The sequence below is a fragment of the Halichoerus grypus genome, chromosome 7 (assembly GCF_964656455.1).
Source record: "Halichoerus grypus chromosome 7, mHalGry1.hap1.1, whole genome shotgun sequence".
Lineage (NCBI taxonomy): Eukaryota > Metazoa > Chordata > Mammalia > Carnivora > Phocidae > Halichoerus > Halichoerus grypus.
The window spans coordinates 72669801-72685732 of NC_135718.1; the positions used below are offsets into that span (position 1 = coordinate 72669801).

Sequence of the window (15932 nt, forward strand, 5' to 3'; positions counted from 1 at the left end):
GCTCCATGAAGGAGGGGTAAATATCTGTTCAGAATACTGGCACACAATACATGCTCAATAAGTACTTACTAAATGTATATATCATTTTATAGTTCACAAACTGCTTTCATGTAAGTTAAATTATATAACAACTTATTTTCTCCTTGTTCCTCCTCTTCTCCAAATTCCCCAATCTTTAGGCAGTAACAATATGGACGACAGCAAAGAGCTATTAGAAAAAAAGTTGCTGACTACTTGTAAAGCTCTTTAAAACAGATACCCCATATTAATAACTACACCTATAAAATGAAAGCTCAGAGTCAACATCTTTATTAGCATAAGGTTTCTGGGTGTGGAAGTTTAAAGTAGCAGCAGACCAGCCAAGAATCATCAGGAAGAAAAGCCCAATTCAGTTTGTCCTATCAATCTGTTAAACAAACCCTAGGAAAAATGAGAGTTCAATTCAATGTTCAAGGAAACGTTGGTCCCTATTCAACACAAGACCCAACTCCCTTAAAATTTTCTATCTGCTTAAAACAAACCTCATCAACTACCAAGTGCTGTCACTGGGTGTGTACGGTCTGTTGAGCATATAGGGAATGTTTTGTTTTGTTTAGCCCGATAAGAATTAAGGCTAGGGAGCAGTTCTTAAAGCCTCTGACCCTAGCCTCTCCACTACTAAACAACCCGTTGACCTCCACACCGTGGGGTCCGGGGCTCTCCCTGGGTTATTTCTCAGTTTATTCCTACCAGAGGCGAAAGGGCATCTCAGCCAAGGCTCTAGTGATGCCCCGGGACAGACGGCAGATGTCTCAGAGGATCCTCTGGAGAGTCTCTCGCCCCGGCAGAGGGTGTCACAGGCATGAGAAAAGCAACAGACCAAGGCACACGGGGGAGATGACAGATGGGTGAGCACCGCGGGACAGGAGCACAAGGAGCGACTGCAAGGGTGGTGGCGCGGAAACTGTCAACTCCCGTCGTCGCCCTGCCAGTCTGGGCCCGGTCAGGGTGGAGGTAGTGTCACCGCACAGGACAATAAATACAACCACGCTAGCAGCAAATCGCCGCCAGCCTACTCGACCTCCGCTCCCCCCGCCCCTCCCGCGCGCCGGGAAATAAAGTTGGTGGCGGGTGGCCGCCGCGAGGGTCCAGAGGAGCAGGGAGGAGCTCCCGCCCGCCGCTCAGCGGCTGTCAAAGGCTGCCCGGGCGCCGTGGGGAGACATCTCGGAGACCCGGAGCCGGGGAGGACGCCCGAGGACGGGTTTGGGGCCGAGTCCCCCGTGCCCTCAGCCCGGTGGCCGCTACCCCCAGCCCGGGCTGACCGCCGCCACCCCCAAACCTCCTTCCCTCCAGGCCACGGATGGTGTCCGGGACCCCAAGCCCTCGGCCGGCGTCATCGGCGCCCAGCGGCCGCCTTCACCTGCTGTGTGGCTGCCGTCGCGCGCTTCCACTCACCGGGAGAATCCCCAGTCGTCGTCGCTGTCGCTGCCGCTGCCGCTGCTGCCGCCGCGAACTCCCCACCCCCGCCCCCTCAGGTAACCCAGGAAACCGGGGACACCACCCCCTCCCTTCCCCCGTCCGGACCCAGACCCGTTCGCCTGCGCGTGCGCGCTTGCCCCGCCTCGCGCGTCCCCAGCCCCGCCCCTCGCTGGTAGGGCAGCGTCGACGTCGCAGGCGTGACGCGTGGAACTGCCGAGCCAATGGGGAACGGAGGGGGGGTGGGCCGAGCCTCAGGGCGGGGGGCCTCGGGGTTTCTCCCAGTGCGGGGGAGGCTTGCCTCGGGTCCTCGCCCTATCTGTGCCATGCGTGGCTGGCTATGCCGATCAGGGGAGAGCGACCATCGTTTGAAAAGCATCAAGCGCTTGCGCAGCGTCCGCTTCCTCTATTCAGCATAGACACTCGTCCTTTCCTCCTTGTGTGGTCCAGAGGATGGGGGTACAAGAAATATGGGAAGGGGTTGGGAGAGAGAGGAACGGTGACCCACGAGGAAGCCTAGCCAGCCTTTCTCTGGGGCCTGGAAAAAGCCATTTTGCAAAGGTAATGGTACGCTTCTTTCAGAAACGAAGCCACTGTAGATGTAATTCAGCGCAAATGTGTATTTTTCAATTTAGCTCTCTTCAAACACATTTGTATACAGTGCGCACTGTCAACATTATGTACCTTACAATAGCAGTGCCTCCAGCAGGTGGGAGCCGTAGGTTTAATACAAGGATGTTTTGGCTGCATCACTGAGTGCCTGGCCCAGCACATGGCTGATAGGCTGCTGCCGGCAGCTGTTTGGCATTTTAGAGGACACCCCTGCTCACCCTCTGTGACAGTCCATGTGTGGCATGTCAGAGATACCGGGGAAGATCTTGAACAGGGTTCAAGTCCTACCTAATAATATAATAATACAAACTATAAGCAAATGGTCTACAAATTGGCAGGAATTGCGTTAGAATCAACAACTCCTGTATCTTTTGCACAGGAATCTTTAAGAAATAGAAATAATTCAGGATGTTATGTCTTAAGGCTGTATACCAAATGCAACTCTCATCTGACCCAATGACAAGCAAAGTTGACCCAGTGATGTAATTTGAAGCAACTCTTGGGGAAAATTCTGCACTTTAAAATACTCCCCACTGACGCTTGAAGTTCAACCATTAGCAGTTCATAACTTTGGGCAGAGGTTGCCCACTTCCTCTGGCAATCTGTCAGAATGCAAATACTCCAAAGATGCGTGACAACCAAAGTCACTAACAAATTAGTGAAAGAGATGTGTTAGGGAAATCACTACTCATTTAACAAATATATAATGAGCACCTACTATGTGCTAGGTACCCTGCTAGATGCTGGAGATACTTTGGTGAATTTCCCTGAACTAAAAGAGGAAGAGGAAGCCAAACTTGACCTGTTTCACAGTTTTACCTAACAGTGAACCTACTCTTATTTTCACATCAACTTTTACCCACTATCTTAAAAACATCTTTTTTTTTTTTATGGACAAAGAAGTCATAGAAATGATAAGTAATGATCCAGTTTCTATTTCTTGATTGCAAGATAATCAATGATCATGATTTTGTTAAAGCCTAACAGAATGAAACAGACTTTGTATTACAACGGTACACAATTAGCCCTCAAAGTATTATTTATTTGTAAAAGGCACAAAGTAATGTCATTTCTGACTATTCTTTTCTCTGTATATCTGTATAACCAAGCTACCACAGTATAAACTTTATTCAAACGTATCTTAGAACATGGATATTTAGTATACATAATTAGATAAAACTTAATTCAAAGGATTTCAAATGAACACAAGAAATGTGTAACCACATACATTCAATAGAAGAAAGAAAAAAGAAAAAATAATAGATATATAGAAGGAAGCCTTACTTATGTATGTATCACCCTTTGGAAAACTTTGTAAGTGGGAAGTTCTCCAGATAATTTGACTCTAAAATTAGATTCTAAAATCAAGGTTTTAAAAGATGCAGTTAATGTACAGTTGACTCTTGAACAACACAAGGGTTAGGGGTGGTGACCCCTGTGCAAAGAACTTCTGACTTCCCCAAAACTCAACTATTAATAGGCTACTGTTGACTGAAAGCCTTACATATATTTTGTGTACTGTATTCTTAAAGTAAGCTAGAGAAAAGAAAATGTTAGGGCGAAAACTATAAGGAAAATACATTTATACTCGTGTATTGTACTTATTGAAAAAAAATCCGTGTATAAGTGGACCTAAGCAGTTCAAACCCATGTTGTTCAACGGTCAAATGTAAATGTGCATTCCTCATTATGTACTCACCAAAATGCCTTAAAATAATGATTTCATGACTACATGGATATATAAATCAGACCATGTCACACCTCCGCTCAAAACCCTGCAATGGGGGCGCCTAGGTGGCTCAGTGAGTTAAGTGTCTGCCTTCGGCTCAGGTCATGATCCCAGGTTCCTGGATCAAGCCCTGCATTGGGATCTCTGCTCAGCGGGGAGTCTGCTTCTCCCTCTGCCCCTCACTCCCCTTGTGCTCTCTCTCTCTCTCCAATAAATAAATAATCTTAAAACAAAAACAAAAACCCTGCAATGGTAAACACCAAACTCCTTAGAAGGACCTACAGAACTCTACACCAGCCAGATCCCCACAACCTCATCTCTTCCTACTTTCCCAACCCTGCAGACCTACTGTTTACCAAACATCCCAGACACCAAACATCCTGCCTTCAGGCCTCTGCACTAGCTGTTCCCTCAATCTGAAATGCCTTTTCTGCAGATAGCCACATGTAGACCTCTCTTACCTCTTCTATCTTTGCTCAGATTTCACCTTCTCCGTGAAGTCTATCTCAACATTGTCCTTAACCTTGATAAGAGGAGACTGCCCTGGGCCCCACACTTGAGTGTCCCTCATATCGCAAATACCGTATGTTATGGATGGAATTGTTCCCGCCCTCCCCCCAAAAGCATATGTTGAAGTCAAAAGCCACAATGGGACTCTGTTGGGAAATAGAGCCTTTAAGGAGGTAATTAAGGTTAAATAAGGTCATAAAGGATGGAGCCCGCATCCAATAGGACTGGTGTACTTATAAGAAGGGGAAGAGACACCAGAGCTTCCCACACCCACACAGAGGAAAGGCCACGTGAGGACACAGCGAGAAGTCCGCTATCTGCAAACCAGGAAGAGAAATCTCACCAGACATCAGCCTTGCTGGCACTTTGATCCCGGACTTCCAGCCTCCAGACTGTGAGAGACTCTATCTGTTCTAAGTCACCCAGTCTGCAGTATTTTGTTAAGGCAACCCTAGCAGACTAATACACCCCCCAAAATAATTTTAATAAGAACGTACTACACAACTTACACATCCATTATATTCATTCATTTTATTATCTCCCGCATATAGACTTCACGAAGGCAGCCACCTCTGTTCTGTTTATGATGTGTCCCAAGTGCCAGGACAGTACCTGGCGCACAGCAAGCATCCAGCAAAATTTATGGAATGAACAGTTTAATTGAGACAAGTTGGTTTCAAGTCCAGTAAATATCCAAATAGTTAATCTTAATTTTAGGTGAGGTTTGAAACTTCAATGCCCACTGCACTGTACTGGAGCAGCAATGGATTTTTGAAGAAGTGGTAGAGAGGATGCAGGGCTTTCATTTTTGTAACAGTAACATGGTCGAAATTATCTAGATTTCCACATTTGACTACAGACGGAGCAATTGCAATATTGAAAAATTATCGGGGTGCCTGGGTGGCTCAGTTGGTTGAGCGTCTGCCTTCGGCTCAGGTCACGATCCTGGGATGGAGCCGAACGTTGGGCTCTCTGCTCAGCGGGGAGTCCGCTTCTCCCTCTCGCTCTCCCTCTGTGCTCTCTCTCTCTCACTCTCAAGTGGATAAATAAAATATTTTTTAAAAATTATAGGGGTGCTTGGGTGGCTCAGTCGGTTGAGTGTCCAACTCTTGGTTTTGGCTCAGGTCGTGATCTCAGGGTCATTGGATGGACCCCCACGTGGGGCTCTGCACTCAGCGGGGAGTCTGCTTCTCTCCCTCCCCTCCCCTTATGCGCTCGCTCTCTCAAATAAATAAATAAATAAAATCTTTTTTAAAATCACAGATATACAAATTTAGTTTTGGAGCGCTTTATGTTATTAAGATGTATATGACTCTTAAAAATGTGCTTTTTAGTAGGCACCTTAAAACTTATTGAAGAAGTCAGTTCTTAATGTCTCCATTAAGTTGTTTAACAACATTTGATCCTTCTTTTTGCAAAACTTATCAGATTAGGTTTTAATAAGATTTTTTAATGTAGTTTTCTCTACTAAATCACTGCTAACTTTTTAAAATTCCCCAAAGTATGTATATTTTACTTTAAGAACTCTTATGTCGTTACGTTACAAGATTTGTAAACATCAGAAATATTTTAGTGAGGTGCTTTTTACAGCCAGTTAAAAGTGTTAAAACAACCTAAACCTTTCTTCTTTGTTGTGGAAACTTCATGCTGAGTGTGTCTTAGTGTCCCACTTTCCTGTGTAGGAAAGACGTACTTGTGGGCAGCAGTGTCATTAATTCTCATAAAAGTTTTATTTTCTTTTTAAATTCTGAACTGTCTTTCTGCTTAGAATGGAAAATACCTGCTGTAGTAATAAATGCAAATGTTACGACAAATATACAATATAGAAAATGAAAGTCTTCTGTGATCTTATCCCAGAAATAGGCACTAGTAAGTGATGTACATGCCTATGGACATACACACACACACACACACACACACACAGCTATAAAGTTATCAACATTATTGAAAAAGGAGGAATTTGAGTCCATTATTGAGCATAATTCTTACCCAAGGGATTTACTTGCCATTTCTTATTTTAACAGTTGATATTTGTCTGTCTTAATTCTCAATATGTTCTTGTGCTCAAGTTTATGATGAACTTTGAGTTGTAACCTGCTTGAGCTGTTTATTTTGGAAGAGCAAACTAAGTCCATCCTACACAATAGACAGGCTAACAAGTGGAAAGAAATTTAAAAATGTTATAAGAAATGCATGTTTGCTATCCATTGCCAAGAGCCCAGGGGATCATAGCAGATTAAAAAATCACAAGAACCCTCTAAAGCTCACAGTATCTCATTTAGAAGACCGGAAAAACTTATCTGCAAGTTTACAGGGCAGAATATCACTTGACCAGTTCAAAGCAAGGGTTGGAAAGGGCTGGTCAGATTCAAAGTGAGGAACAGGTGAAGATCTTTTTGTGTTTCACTGCCCACTCAAAAAAAAACCCTGCTACAGAAAAAGATTCTTAATATGTACACTTTCTCTATAATTTCATATACACCATGATTTTGGACCACTTAAAAAAATATCTCTAACTCTACCTAATACCAGATATAGAATCCACCAGTAATGTTGTTAAATTGATCCATTATTTCAGGCCTTGATTCAATTACAGGGTATTTTCCATGTACTTGCAATGTCCAGAGGCTTTGGGATATAAAGGTAGAGGAAAGACCTGGGACTCCTGGGGACCCCAGACAGGAAGACAGCAGTGACAGTGGAGGGTGATGAGGGTGAGGACCGTGTCATGCACGGGGATTCCTAGGGCACAGGGGAGGGACATCCCACCCAGGTCTGCGATCAGAAAAGCAGACTTCAGGCAGGCCAATTTTTCCTACATATGCCTGTAGTGCCCCCCATCTAGATGGACCAAATTTTAAAAATGAAAGGAGTGTCGTGAGTTTTTCACAAAGTTAAGTTTATTCAATTCAGGAAGTCCCCTTCTGAAACTACAGCCTTCCTATGTCTTCAGAATTGAAATAACCTTCCTTTAGGATTTGACAATCATAGCCATGTGTATGTTCAATGTCATTTCTTGACAAAGTGATTTACAATTAAAGAGTTGGCAAGCTGAGTGGTCCCTGAAAGAGTTTGTTGCTCTGTTCTTTTTGTTGATGTGGTGGCTGTTATTATTACTGTTGTTGTTGTTGTAGCTGTCTATAAAATCCACGTGTCCGGAAGCCACGGACAGCGAGAACAGACCTGGCAGAGTGTTCCGGGGCCATGCTCCTCCTCGGACCGGAAGAACTTCTCACCTGGGAACTTGTGAGAAATCCAGAATCTCAGTCCACAACCCCAGACTTACTGAGTCATACTTGGCATTTCAACAAGATCCTCAGATGATTTGTATGCACATGAAAGTTTAAAAAGCCCCACTCCAGGAGAGGGAATAGCATTTGTACAAACTGATGAGGGAGATCACGGTGACTGGAAGATCCTTCCCAAAATTGAAAGAGTAAAGGCCATGTTTCAAGGAGGATGAGGGTGATGTTGGCAGGGCAGGCAGGAGGTTGGGCGATGATTAATATTTTCCCTCTGCACCAACTGTACCCAGATAGATAACTGCTCCATGTTTCATCCTGGTCGTCTTATTTTTTATTTATTTATTTATTTATTTTTAGAGAGGGAAGGGGGAAGGGGGAAAGGGAGAGGGAGTCAGAGAATCTTAAACAGGCTCCACACCCAGCACAGGGCCCAACGCGGGACTTGATCTCACAACCCCAGGATGATGACCTGAGCCGAAATCAAAAGTCGGATGCTTACCTGACTGAGCCACCCAGGAACCCCCATCCTGGTCATTTTAAATTAAGCCATGTTCCATATTGCTTACATTGCTCAATCACTTGTTGCAGAACCTCAAAACATAGGTTAAACTCTTACAGAGCAAATAAATATCTTGGGCCTGTTGGGTGGCAGATAGTGGGATTCATCATAACTATAATAACAGGTCATGCTGACTCTCCAGAATGACTGGTGAAGAGTCTGTTTTAATGAGGACCGGACACCAAAGAATAAGGTTTACCCTGAGCCAGGGTGCTGCTCTATCACGGGGACGGAAGGAGTCCTGCCCCACCTAACAGCTTTGCTATCGCGGTTAGACTTCATCCTATGCTAGCATAAGGCTGCACTGAATGTACAAGAGGCACTTGGTAATTACAAGTTAAGATATAAATTAAAGTATGCATTTTCTCTCTTTTATCTACCAAAAGAGAAAGTATATCCCAAGTAAATGTGACAGACAAGCAAGAACACAATCTTAGATAGTCTTCCTTAATTTCCCTACCTCCCAGTAACTGTTCTTATTCTTGTTATTTGTTAGTCTTCTCAAATGCACTTTGAGTTTATTATGTGGTGAGGACTCTATTTTATCTTTTTGTGTTCATTTTGAGCAGATAGAGGCTGCTCAATAAAATTTTCGAGTAAATGAGGAAGATAATGATACAGAGGAATACAAGTAGCTGGAAAGAATTTTCTATGACCGATAGTCAGTCGTGGTCAACAGTTGTTAGAGGTTATGTATCTTTTATACTTCAGGAGATTTTATTTAAATCCTGATTCTGGTGCCTGGAATATCAGAATATTTTATATCTGTGTGCATTCTGATGTGGCATCCTATTTGTTAGTAAAGCACTGTTTTATGCAAAGAGAAATCAAACTTATAAAAATTACATAATCAGGGGCACCTGGGTGGCTCAGGCGGTTAAGCATCTGCCTTCGGCTCAGGTCATGATCCCAGGGTCCTGGGATCGAGCCCCGCATCGGGCTCCCTGCTCAGCAGAGAGCCTGCTTCTCCCTTTCCCTCTGCCTGCCGCTCTGCCTACTTGTGCTATCTCTCTGTCAAATAAATAAATTAAAAAAAAATCTTTAAAAAAGAATTACATAATCATTTCCCCAATTCACCATGTAAACTAATCTGAGAGGTATAGACTTGTCATATATTTGGAATCAGAACTGAATATTAATGCAGTGTGGACTCCCCTTGTGCCTAAGCTATGTTTACCTATGGAATTCAGATAGTGGTAGTTGTAGGGGTCCCGGTGGGATCCTCCAGGAATAGATCTGCATGAGTGAGGGAAGAGTATTCTGGAGAAGTTGGTACACAGGCTCCTTTAATAATAAAACTTGGGTTGCAGAGGGAAGGGATGATTGTACGTACGGCGCAGTGTCTGATATTCAAATTTGATCCCCACCAGCATTCTAGATCTAGCTCTAAGTCCTGCGATTCAAAGATATTTAAAAGGCATCTGAGATTAAAAATGGAAAAGCTTGTTTGTATGGAATCCCTGGTCCCAGGCAGCACTACGTTAGAATCTATGCAACCAAGTAGTCATATCAGAGAGCAAAGAATGGCCCCATGGGGGCGGGGGGCTGCAGTGCGTCAGTCGCAGAGGGAGGTCACTTCATCAGATGTTTGCCTGGAGTCTTGGATCGTAGCAAAAACCCTTCTCCCTGACCAGCGTGGGCTGGCACCAAAGCAATGCAGGAAACATAGGGCTCCACAGGAACCTAGAATTCATTTTGGAAGCCCTGACTTGGGGCCAACTTTTGTGTTTTTAATGCAGCTATTCCATGAGCAAAGTTCTGAGAAAGCTGTATCACTTAGCAGAATAGATGCAGCCCAGGTGTGCCATCTTGTTGAAAATAAAATGTAGAACCTGTTTGAAAGTACACCGTCTGACACAGAAAAGTGGTCTGAAACACACAGTAATACTGGGGGAAAATTGCAGACATTATGTTGGAAAATCAATCACTGAAATAGGAAATGAAGACTGGGTGTTTCTAGATTCTAGGACTCTGAGAAAATAGTTTATCAGATACAACATATTAAAGCATCACTGTGAACTGCAAAGGACCTTAAATAAGCGAGCATCTAAAAATATCTGGGCCCATTTAATAACGTAATCTTCTGGATTTTTATCCATAAATTAAAAATATGTATATATCATCCTGTCACTTCCCATGTGTTAGTGCGGTCGTATAGTTGAGTCAGCAGAACCCCAAGGCAACATCCCAGGAGCAGGTAAGCTCAGCCTTCAGTGGGATGAGGACTCCCGGCCAGGAGATGGTCTCCCCAAAACGCATCGCCTCCCTGGGCAGGGGGGAAGTGACTGTGGCGAGCAACTCTGCCCCTGTGGGTGGACTTCGTGGCCAGTGTGCAAGCTGCCATTTGACTCCGATTCTCCCAAATTCTGCAATTTCTGAAAGATACACCCCTTTCCATCTTACCCTCCCTTCCCCCAACATCAGACACACTCTCCCAAAGAATCAGACACCAGCAACTGGAAATAAAAAGAATGATTATAGCTCTGCTTCTGCGATTGCTGTTCATACAGCCCAAGTGTCTCCTCCAGACATTAGAAGCATCCACCAAGAACGTGAGGTCACCAAATCAGAGTAATAGATGACCAGGAAATGTTGCGTAAAGCGCCACCTCAAGGTCATGCGCCCCTCAGGATAACCTCCCCTGACTTGTTTCCTGCTCAGCTTATAGTGCCGTTTCTGGAACTCTGCTGCCGACTGATAATTAGGTCTACTATAGAGCAAGGGTTTCCTGATGGGGTACAGACATCATGTATTTACTGGCAGGTGTACCTCGCGGTTGGAAACCCGGCTTCGAACGCTGAACTTGAGAACGGCTAGGGCCAACTTAGGCAATCTAGTAGCCTGGGTTCTTTACCTGTTGAAGCAGCTACCAGGCGAGCAGCTATCCTACCCACTATGGCTGATTCTCAACAAAGAGAAATGGAATTAGAACATTCACCACTGGGGAGGATGCACTGGCGGGTGTGTGGGGAGTTCCCGAAATCTGATAGGGTCAAGTCAGATATATAAGAGAGGTCTTCGAAAATAAGCTGAATCTGTGGCCATTGGGGACTGGGTTGGCCAAGGAGGTGGGAAATGGTTGAGTGCCAACAATATTCACCTCAAGTCCTCCTGAACGGCACCCTCCGAGGCTGCCTAATCAGATGCTTGAGAATTAGTGTGACAAGCACCATTTAAAGGGAAAGAGAACAGGGAAAGAACATTTGCCTCCAAATTGATAGTCTCTTGTCTTAACACCATGCATTGCCCTCATCTTTTCCCCTGTACTTCGAAATGCGACCCTTATTTCACACTAAATTCCTTTCTATTTTCCAGGCCGTTTCTGAACTCTCTAGAATAGAGAAATACAGATCCATAAATGGAAAGCCCTGAAAAGGGATCTTAGTTGTCGGAAGAAGTGCTGTCTCATTTTTTCCCCACTTTGATTTAACTATTACGTTTGCAGCACTGGGCCTCTACCTTGTACACACAAGTGATGGATTATATCACCCGAATCCCATAATTGTTCCAAACAGGGATTCTTTTTCCTGACTGCTTCTTCAATTGCAGGGAGTGAAGAGGGAGGAACGGAGGAAGGGAGAATACATCCCAGTCAATGTTAATTTATCAGTCTATGTGGAAAAAAAAACAAAACAGTAGTCTTGCCTTATACTCCCTTGCCTTCTGGAGAAGTCCTTCTGAAAACCTGGAGGAGAGGAATGTCGTTTGTAAGATCTGAAAGTAACTTGGTTGGTCAGTTCTTTGAAGGCAAGGAAGCTGTGTTGATTTATGATGCAGTAAAAGTGTCGTAATTTGGCACCAACACTGTAACAGTGACTATAAAGACATCTTTGGCACGCTGGTACCGTAGGCCAGAAATAACCATGTGGAGTAGGCTAGAATATTCTACCTGCAGGTTTTCATAAAAACTCGTGCCAATACTGCTCAGATGGAACGCACACATAAAGCGTAGGACTTACCATCTATTTTTACCAAGAGTATTTTTTTTAGAATTTTTTATCATCTTGGCTCAGGGCTTTCTTTCTCTGTGCCTATTCCTTATTTACAAGAACCACTCTCCTCAACTGTCACATTTTAAAATCCTGCCAGCTACTTTCTTATCCGATACTTCTCCAATGTCCCTGGAATTCTGCTTTCTACTCCCAAAGATTTTTTTTTTTAAATCTGAATAGAAGTGAGCAAGTATTGCTGTACTCTACCCTTTAAAGAATTCCATTTAACTTCCTTTGAGAGATGAATAGGAATCCTATTGACCTGCTAAAAATGTCCTGGGGTGCCAGTCCCTATGATAATTCGGATGATCTGTGTTTGTGTGTTTGTTTTGAGCATTTGGATTGCTCTTTTCTCATGAATGTACAGGAACATTTGTTATTTTACTGATGGTAGAATCAGAGCCTAGAGAACCAGTAACTCACTGAAGGGGGTGGGGCAGGGCTGGAACTCAGGATTCTTGACTCTATACTCCCAAGCAGGTCCTAACCAAGTAGCAACTGCAAAACTTCCTAACTGGATTTCTTGAAAGGATTTTCTTAGAAGCATCTTGTCAGAGTCTAATTTTAGAGTTCAAGTGTTATTAGCACTTACACATTTCAAGGGGTTTGCAGCTTCTCTATATGGGAAACATACTTTACTGCAGGGTAGAGTCTAATATTCTTTGCAGGGTCTTTGCTGTGCTTTAATTTTCTAGCATAGCTCCAAGGGAATTTATATATGGCTACATTCTCGTATTCAAAATGAACACTTACCATGCACAATTACCTTTGAGAAAAAAAGATACAAGTTAAAATGATCATATGATCCAGCAAGCCAGTCATAAAGGGAAGTATATTGTATGATTCCACTAATAGGAGGCACCTAGTTTGGTCAAATTCATGGAGATAGAAAGCAGAATTCTGCTTGCCAGGAGTTAGGGGGAATGGAGAGTTAGTGTTTAATGAGGACAGTTTTAGTTGGGGATGACCGAAACTTCAGAGACAGATGGTGGTGATAGTTGCCCAACAATGTAAATGTACTTAATGTCACAGAACTGTACACTTCAAATGGTAAAAATGGTAAAGATTAGTGTTATATATAGTTTATATCACACACACACACACACACACAGACACACCCCAGGAGACAGAACGATTAACCTTAATCTAGAAGGAGAGGGATGGAGAAGTCTTCTCAGAGGACATGGCTTTGTCTTGAAAGATAAGGAGAGGTGTGGGAGGTAGGACAGAAGAAAAAGATATTCTGGGCTGAGCAAATAACGTCAGAAAGTAATAAGGCAAGTGCAAGGTCATATTCCGGGAACAGCAAATAGTCCAGACGCCTGGGTACTTGCAGGTAAGTTACAGCAGATGAAGCCACAAAGGCAGGGTGCGGGGGCAGATCGTGAATGCTCCTGTGTGCCCTGCAAGATGTTTGGGCTTTATTCTGCAGGCAATGGGAAGCCACTGGAATCCTTTAAGCTAGAAGACATGACCAAGCTTGCATTTTAGAAAGATAATGTTTGGCAGTTGTGTGAGGAATGGATTGGAGGGGAAAGAGATGAGAAGCAGGGACTCCAGTGGTAAGACTATTGCGATAGCCCAAGGGAAAGATCACGAGGTCCCAGCTGAGAGGATGTGGGAGGGGAGGGGCAGTTCAAGGGGATGTGGGAAACATTGAGAAGTGGGGAGAGAGGAAGCTCGTGGAGTGGAGGAGAGCTCCCAGGCTTCAGGCTTGGCTTCATCCATACCCCCAGACAGGCTGATCCACCCACAGGCTCTCCAGGTCCCCTGGCTCAGAACAATTGCTCAAGGTACAACCAGGATCCTAACTGGGGCTTGTTCTCACCTCCCAATCTCTAAAACCCAGACTTCCACACTATCCTCAGCCCCCTCCCAACTGGGTGGGCATCTGGCTACCCTTAGCATTCCTTCAAATCTCATCCAGTCTTCCCCTTCCCCTACAACTCCAGCCATGGAATTTCTTACTTGTCCCTTCATAATTCCCTACTCCAGTCCTTAGCTCTGTGCTCATTCCCTCTTCCTCACAGACCAGTCTCTGGCCTCCAAGATAGGGGGGCAGGGAGGGATGTAAAATCTCCTTAGCATAGATCAGGGATATAATAGAGGCTGAAGATTAGACAGGGCTAGCAGTAAGGGGTAAGAGAGAGAGAGAATGAGTGCACTTGGGGGTCTGCTGGGTTTGAGGCACCCGGGAGTCCATCTGCACCCATTTATTAAACTAGTTCTTGTAACTACGACGTACCCCAGACAAACCATGTCTGTTTCCTGGCATCCAAGAATCAGAGCTGCAGTCTTTCTAGTGAGGGTCTTTGGCTCAGCCACTCCAGAGGAGTATCTCCACTCTCCTTCTCTTTCTGCACAGTATCCGGCCACTCTCTGAGCAAGCAGCCTGTAGGAACCAGCTCCTGAGAGCACGGGCGCTACCAGGAACCCATCTGCTAATCACCTTCCTCAGTGGTTCTAAAGTTCTCAGCCTGTCCGCAGCTGGCCCACCAAAGCAGCGCACACGCTTAGCTGGCACCGGGAAGTCTCAGAAACATGTTAACCTACCTGCACGGTGATTCCCTTCTTCGGGGGAACAAGGAACTCTTCCCTTTGGTAGCCCCACTGCAGGCTAATTAGCAACCATCTACTCGGTCAGCTGCAGGGAAACGGGTCTCCTCCATGCTGCAGAGCAAGCTTGGTTGCTTGTTTGCAGTTAACTGCTGGCTTCCGTTCAGCTGACTTAGGGGAGGATCATTCTTCTGGCATCATGAGAACATGCACAGTTGAGGCAAACAGCCCGAGCGATGGCAGAGGCAAATCCTGCGGCACTGACTGATGTCACCGGAGGAAGATATGGGAGCAGATGGTGAGGGCAGTAGCTCCGTGTACCACAAGAACCTTAGAACACAGCCCCCCCATGGAAGAATGGATAAGCTGCCGAAAGAGGCAATGCACCGAACACTCTGGGGCTGGAGCTACTCTCATCCAAGCCAGATCGTCATTGGAAATGGCTTCTTGTCTGCCCGAGGCTGCTTTTGCATTTGGTGATGGAGCTAGGCAATCTCTGTATTGCCAGGAAGGCGAGTAGCCCTCTCCTCCCCCCTGCCCCGCCGGCTCTTTGGCAGGTGGCCACACTCGGATCACATGGGGCATCTGGCAAATCAAGTCCAATTCCTTTGCAGGGGAGCTTCAGCAAGGATTTCCAGTTAGTGATTTCATGGTGGCTCCCATGAGTCACAGCGCCCTGATTCTCCTGCAGAGGGGGAGGGCTTAAGTTTGTCCCCAAGAGGATCATCATTACTCTTGGTTTGAGAATTCTGCAGTCTTTGGAGGACAGAGGACCAAGCTAACCAAAGAGTGAGAATCCCGAGCCTAGCTTCTGCCACCAACCGCCCGGTTGCAAACTTTCACCCAACTGGCGGTGCTGATTTTTGCCCTTTCCTTGTGCTGACATCTGGCTCTCTCCTTTTTAAAGCTGCTATTATTTCTTGTTCAAAATTTTGGTTAAAAATAAAAAAATCATAAAATGAAATAACATTTTGATGAAAAACTGCTCTCATCTTTTAAATCCCACACCTATTATGGATTTCTGAATTTATAGTTTTATTACCAAACCCATGTGCAGGTACATATAAAAACAATCAGTCGCTCCCCTTTATTGAGCATTTAAGCCAGGGCCTGGGCTAGCACTTTACAAGCATTGTTGTATTTAATCTTCACAACAATTCTGCCAGGGAGGTATTTTGTTCCCATTTTATAGATAAGGAACCTGAGACTTGCCCAGTGTCACACTGCTTTTAAACGGTGGTACCAGCACTTGAACCCATCCCTGTCTCCCTTCC

The 15932-nt window shown here is 44.8% G+C and overlaps 1 protein-coding gene and 1 long non-coding RNA gene across 6 annotated transcripts in view; one reads left to right on the forward strand and one right to left on the reverse strand.

Annotated features, from left to right (window-relative positions):
* LYST (lysosomal trafficking regulator) overlaps positions 1-15168 on the reverse strand; it is a 186678-nt gene extending 171510 nt beyond the window's left edge. For 2 of the 5 annotated variants that reach the window (XM_078077740.1, XM_078077735.1), the window contains exon 1: positions 1400-1468. The gene's annotated coding sequence lies outside the window, so the exon portion shown is untranslated. Of the gene's footprint in view, positions 1-1399; positions 1504-14655 lie in introns of those variants that run through there. The other 3 variants (XM_078077736.1, XM_078077737.1, XM_078077739.1) reach the window with 3 other exon arrangements.
* Positions 1422-15625, forward strand: LOC144382577 (uncharacterized). The gene is made up of 2 exons (XR_013449770.1): positions 1422-1514; positions 14468-15625. It is a non-coding gene; the product is annotated as an uncharacterized LOC144382577 (long non-coding RNA).
* The last annotated feature ends 307 nt before the right edge of the window (positions 15626-15932 follow it).